Genomic DNA, 7,379 nt, shown 5'->3' on the forward strand with positions numbered 1-7,379 from the left:
GTAAGGGTTTCATAAACAGCCTGGAGTCAGAAAGGACAGAGGTTGATGGATAACTCTGCATCAGTTCCAGCGGAATCTTGCTCCCCTCCGCTCTCCCACCCCTCCCCTCCACTCCTCCCACTCCCCCGTTCTGTGCATCCCTGGCTCCAGGCGGACACCAATCTCTGTGTCCCTCCCCAGTGATTGAAGCCACATGAGACGGTGGGAGAGTCCTTACAGGAGGTTTAACCCCAAGACCCTTTCCACCAGAGAGGCAAGGTTGTCTAAACAATCTGTCACATGAAAGATCGGCCTCTGTCCTCTGAGTTAGGGAAGCCTAACAGATCAGGGTCTGTAAAGAGGATGAGAAATCCCTTTTATCTTGGCCTCTTTTTTTGTATGTGTTTTTTTAAAGCAGTTCTATCATTGTAAGCATACCTCCCCGGTGGGAAGATTCTGAACGCCCACTGCTTGCTGCCTGTTTGTAGAGGTCAGTATCCTTCCCACACCCTACCCTAACCCCTAAGTGTCTGCTCTTGCAAATAACCACTTGTCTGCTGGCCCAGAAAACAGCACCAAATGGCTTAGAGGGTAAAGAATCCATCTGCGATGCAGGAGACACAGGAGCTGAGGGTTCCATCTCTGGGTCGGGAAGGTCCCCTGGAGAAGGAAAGGGCAACCCACTCCAGTATTCTTGCCTGGAGAATCCCATGGACAGAGGAGCCTGGTGGGCTACAGTCCTTGGGGTCATAAAGAGTCAGACGCGACTGAGCACACACTCCAGTGCTGGACTGAACACCAGAAATGCAGCTTTTGTCTGACTTCCAAAGTGCAAAGGACGGGGCTAGCCATGTCTGTGTGGACAGGCTCGTTCTGCAGAGTTGGGAGGTTAGCAGGTGTTGGAAAAACAAAGACTGTAGACTTTGTTGCTGGCAGAACTGAGTTTAGATCCTATCTGGATGGCTTAGGAAGCTGCATGCCTTCGGGCAAATGATTTCCTCTTTAAATACTTCCTTGGCGTGTTTGTTGTAAGGATTAAAGCTAATGTATGTAGAGTGCCTGGAACTAGTGTGACCTAAATACGTGATAATTACAGCAATCTGGGTTGAAGCTTTCTGCAACAGCTCCTCATAGGTTGTTATGACATGTGGGCTGTTAATTAATCCATTCAGTCAGTCCATCAAGAAATACTGACTTATAAAAGCGTTTATTAGACAGTAATGAGATTAGTCATGGCTCAGATGGTAAAGAATCTGCCTGCAATGCAGGAGACCCAGGTTCGATTCCTGGATTGGGAAGATCCCCTGGAGAAGGAAATGGCAACCCACTCCAGTATTCTTGCCTGGAAAACCCCATGGACAGAGGAGCCTGGCGGGCTACAGTCCATGGGGTCACAAAGAGTTGGACTTGACTGAGGGACTAACACTAACTAACTAATGAGATTAATAAGTACAGAATTATGTCAGGACCCCTGGACTTAGAATTTCAGAGGAAAACACTCTGAAGCAATCAGTTGACCTCCACCAAGGGGGTCTCCCTTGCATCCCAGAGTGAGGTGGGCTGAAGGGAGCCCGCTCTGAACATCAGTCAGGTCACTACCTCCACCCACCATTATCTCTTTTGGCCCTGGGTCTTGTGTGCTGGGGTAAAACTGAAGTTTCTTTTTTTTTTTTAATTTTTTGATGGGGACCATTTTTAAAGTCCCTATTAAATTTGTTACAATATTGTTTCTATTTTCTGGATTTTTTTTTTTTTTTTTTTTTTGCCTCCAGGTGTGTGTGAGCTTAGCTTCCCGACCGGGATTGAATCAGCACCGCCTGCATTGGGAGGTGAAGTCTTAACCACTAGACCAGCCCAGAAGTCCCCTTAGAACTGAAGCTACTTGAGAGCAGGAGCTAGGGAGCCTCTGCTTATGAGTCCATGCCTGGAGAGACTGCTTCATCTATTGACATGTGGATGGACAAGCCCAGAGCCACAGGTGTGCTGTACTTGGGTCTGACAATAGAATCATATTGCTTGTTGGAGAGTCTGTAGGGCTGAAAATCGGAGAAGGCAATGGCACCTCACTTCAGTACTCTTGCCTGGAAAATCCCATGGACAGAGGAGCCTGGTCAGCTGCAGTCCATGGGACCGCTGAGTCGGGCATGACTGAGCGACTTCACTTTCACTTTTCACTTTCATGCATTGGAGAAGGAAATGGCAACCCACTCCAGTATTCTTGCCTAGAGAATCCCAGAGACAGAGGAGCCTAGTGGGCTGCCGTCTATGGGGTCGCACAGAGTCGGACACGACTGAAGCGACTTAGGAGCAGCAGCAGCAAGGCTGAAAATAGAGGGTTGCCAGGGAACTGCTGGGCACTTCTGTCTTCTGGCTTTATTTTGGTTTTTGTTTTTTAACATCCTTGGAGAGATGAGGGCAGAGATGTGGGGGGAGGGGAGGAATCCCAGCTGTCACCGTGGACCCCCAGCATCATGGTTCTGAAGGTCCTGACTGGCTCAGTGTGAAGGTGGGGGTCCTGGCATCATACTGCCTTGAACTTGCAGGATGAAGGTCCTTGTGAGCCTCTGTGTCCTTGTCTATAAGACAGAGCTATTGGCAAGGTCAGTGCTAACGTTTCTCATAGGACAGTCTAGGATTTACTTTCCATGGTGCGTGTTTATGAGAAGAGACTCTTGGGACAGTTACCATTTTGACTTTTTCTGTAGATTCCATGTGGCCGAAGCTTCTGGACAAGGTGTGCGTCTCAGGAGTATTAATCTGCTGCTTTCAAGTCAAGCCTTGGATGGGAATGAGGTGACAAGGTCAGGAATTCACGAGCCTCTAGCCTCTTACGTCAGACTGACTACAAAATACTACACAGTGGGCCAGCAGGACCAACCAGTGTCCAGGACCAATTAGTCTCCCATTTGAACATCTGGGGCCACTGATGTTTTATCTTTGCCGACAGCTGCCGGGGAGGCCATAACCTGCTTTCTGGTCCCAGGCTTCTTTCCGTTTGCCAGTAGAATCCTGAATATGTAAGAACTAAGCCATTACCTTATTCTCATTCCTACAGGGTCGCCTTTGGAAAGTCAAGCTAGAAATGCCTGCAGGAAGAAAATGCCTCTGTTCTGTTTAATGCTCTTCATTCATTCATTCTTTTCAAAAATATCTGTAGAGCAGGTGCCAGGGGCTACGCTGAGCACTGGCAATTCAGTCGGGAACAAAACCAAAAGTGGACTCTGCTCTCATGGGGTTTATAGCCCGGTGGGAAGGCAGATACTAACCCAAGACAGAAACAAACTAATGAGGGTGTAGCTTTGGACTTGGGGAAGTGTTAGAACAGAAAGGGGACAATTCTGTGGAAGTGTATGTAGCTGAGGCTACTGACTGGTCCCTCAGCAGCCAGCCTCCCATCTTGACTCACTGAATCCCTGATTTATTGGAGGGACTAATGGGCCCAGCTAGAATATCACTTTTCCTAACCTCTCCTGAAGATGGCTCAGTGGGTGAAGAACCAGCCTGTAAAGCAGGAGACCCAGGAGATGCAGGTTCAATCCCTGGGTCCCATGGAGAAGGGAATGGCTAAGCCAGTTTTCCTGCCTGGAGAATTCCATGGACAGAGGAAACTGGCAGGTTCCAGTACATGGGGTCTCAAGAACTGAGCGACTAAGCCTTTCTTTACCACTGAGCCACCTAGGAAGTCCCAGAGAGATGTGGGGAGGCTATCTAAGGGAAGGGACCCCTCTCCAAGCTTCACCCTTCTGGTCCTACCCAGATGCTTGACATTCCAGCCTCTGGCCCCTAGGGAGCCCCTGTTTAAATGCAGATTGTATCTGGTACTGTTTAATTGGCCTTCATTCTAGTTATTAGCACCTTAGCTCTAATCAGATGGCCGTCAGCTGAAAAAGAAGTCTTCGGCCAGACCAGTGGAGTGAAGGAAAAGGTAGTGTAGGGGTTCACGGTACCAGGAGAGAGGTCCTTAACCCTTGGGTGGTCTTGGCGGACTGAGAGGGGAGCCTGTTAGGCCCATGAGGCTGGAGCACTGCATTACTGCTCATGGACTGGAGGGCAGGCAGCTCCCGCACGCACAGTGTTCTTTCACGCAGGACACAGTTATGTAAAACCAATGACAGCTCCATGTCTTGGAATATCACACAGCAGTTTCAAATGAATAAGACAGATCTGTATGTATCGATACACAAGGTGATGGTCAAAAAAATGCCGCCCCTGCTTGAACATGGGAAAATCTGTATGAATCCGTATTACAAGAATACATTTCAAAATGGAAAATGTGCATTATGAAATAATAAAGGGAAAAAACCGAGGAGACAGGGTATGCTGTTAACACACCCACCACTAAAAACAATTACATGTTCAGAAAACCAGAAGAGACTGGAGGGTACCCACAAACATACTAAGGTATCCTTGCTGGGGAGGGTATTATTTTTCTTCCTCAAGGTTTCTGTTTTCTCTAGTGAGTATATATTGATTTATTGAATAGCTTCTGTATTTTCATGTTATACAAGATAGATATTTCCTGAAAAGAAAGTCTTCCTGTCCATTCCTAGCCCCCAGCTACCTGGTTCCTTTCTTTAGAGGTACCCTCAGTTACTGTCAGTTACTGGCCTCTACACACAGACACACACACACACACACACACACACACACGCACGCACACCAGACACACAATATATTTTATGTTGATACAAGTTGTAGCGTATTGTATGCATTGTTCTTTGTCTTATTTTCTTCACTTGATAATGTATCTTAGCAATTTTTCTGCATCAGGATAAACAGCTGCGACCTACTTTTTAACTGATGCAGAGTACTTCCTTACATGGATATATCAAAATGGATACTGATGGTAAAGGCTTTATGTTGCTTCCAACTTAATGTCACAGCTTTTTGCTGCAAACAGTGAGTGTTCCTGACATTCGTGCTCATATGTGCAGGCATATTTAGAGGTTAGATTCCTAGAGATAAAATTAATTCAAAAGGTACGTGAATCTGTAATTTTGACAGAAATTGACAAATGTCATGGCATAGAAGATGGACCAGTACCAGCAATATGTGAATGCCTGTTTTCTCACATTCTCATCAGCAGTTATCAAATTAAGAAAATCTTTACTTCCTCTCACAGCGACATGGATGGACCCAGAGATTGTCACACTGACTGAAGTAACTTCGTAAAAGCAAATATCATATGATACTGCTTATATGTGGAACCTAAAGTATAAGGGTACAAATGAAGTTACCTGCAAAACAAAAATAGAGTTACAGATGTAGAAAACAGACTTATGTTTACCAGGTGGAAAGGAGCAGGAGAGGGATGCGGTGGGAGGTTGGGATTGACATACACACGCTCAGGTCAGTCCAGCTCAGTCGCTCAGTCGTGTCCGATTCTCTGCGACCCCATGAATGGCAGCACATCAGGCCTCCCTGTCCATCACCAACTCCCAGAGTTCACCCAAACTACTACACATAAAACAGATAACTAATAAAGACCCACTGTACAGCACAGGGAACTCTACTCTGTACTTTGTAAGACCTATATGAGAAAAGAACCTAAAAAGAGTGTATATGTGGATATGTGTAGCTAATTCACTTTGCTGTACATCTGAAACGAACACATTATAAATCAACTATGCGCCAATAAAAGTTAAAAAAAAAAATCTACCAACCTTACAGGTGAAAAGGTGGAATTTCATTGTACCTTCAATTTGCATTTTTCTTAAAATGAATGGAGTTGAACATCTTTTCATATGTTCACAGGCTACAGATCCTTGATTCGTGATGCAGCTACATTCCCATAAACCCAGTATAAGTTGAAAACTTCGTAAGATTAAAATGTATCTCACCCACTTAGCACCATTGCTTAGCCCTACTTAGCTTAAAAGTGCTCAGAACACTTATGTTAGCTACAGATGGGCAAAACCATCAGATGCAAGCCTACTTTGTAATGAAGTGTTGATTGTCTCACATAATGAATTGAATACTGTACTGATAGCACACCATCATAAAGGCAAAAAATCATTAAGGCAAACCACCCTAAGATGGGGACTATCCATATTTGTTATATTTTTTTCTGTGACCTATTCTTTGTTTATTTTTCCATTAGATCGTTACATTTTCTCTTACTTTTATTTCTTTATGGGAAGAAATGTAGCACTTGCCTGTCATATGAGTTGCAAATATTTGTCCCAGTTTCTTGTTTATCTTTTTGTTTGTCTGAGATGTTGTTACTACTGTTCTGATAATTGCATCTGTGATTCACAGGGGTTGTAAGTAATTTTTCCAGGATAAAATTCATCACTCTTTTATTTTATGATTCTAGATTTTGCATCACACTTTCTCTCATATTAGCTTATAAAATCATTCTCATGTTTAGTAATTTGTGGTTTCATTTAAATATTTCATCTATCAGAATCTATTTTGGCATCAGTTGTGAGGTAAGAGCACCTTTATTTTTTTCTTCAGATGGATTTCCTGTGAGCCAAGACTTTAATTTATTATGCAAAATTCTCATGAAACCTTAAATCTGTTTCAGAATTTTGTACTTGGTGTTAGTGATCTTTGTTTCCATTCATGCTGTTTTGATTTTTGAGGACTCAGAATAAGTTTCTATATATGATAGCCTCAATTCTCCTTATTACTCTAATTTTTCCAAACTTTTCCTGGCTATTCTTGGTAATTTTTCTGTATGAAATTTAGAACCAGCTAGTCTAGTTCCAAAAAAAATGCCCTTTTGATATTTTTATTGGGATGACATTAAATCTACAGATGAACTATCTTGACAACTTTATGACGATGGGAAATTAATGACGTGCTAGCCAAGGAAGTCTGTCATACATGCACATGTTAGGATGAGCGTGTCAGTTTCTTCCAAAAGGCTGCTGCTGGAATTCTGACCGGGACTCCATCGACTCTAGAGATCCATAGATTGATTTGGAACAAGCTGACATCTTAGCAATAGTGAGCATTCTAATCCAGGAACTTAGCCTATATTTACAATTATTCAGGTCTTCTTTTTTCTTCAGAAATATTAAAAAGTTATCAGTGTCAAGCACTTTTCCATATTTTGTTAGATTTGCTCCCGAGAACTTGATCTTTTTTTTATGCCATGGTAAATGAGTGCTTTTTAGTTTTAATTTCTGATTATGCACTGTTGTACATGGAAAATATAGAAATAGAGAATATAACATATATAAAGTATTATTTATATCACTATGAATAAGATAATTAAAATTATTATATATATAAATATACTTATATTTCATAATATATAGCTATAGCATATTATATGTTATCAGTTTGTTTCAGTAGCTCAGTCATGTTTGACTCTTTGTGACTCCCATGGATGGCAGCACACCAGGCTTCCCTGTCCATCACCAACTCCCAGAGCTTACTCAAATTCATGG

The sequence above is a fragment of the Ovis canadensis genome, chromosome 3 (assembly GCF_042477335.2).
Source record: "Ovis canadensis isolate MfBH-ARS-UI-01 breed Bighorn chromosome 3, ARS-UI_OviCan_v2, whole genome shotgun sequence".
NCBI classification, from domain to species: Eukaryota; Metazoa; Chordata; class Mammalia; order Artiodactyla; family Bovidae; genus Ovis; species Ovis canadensis.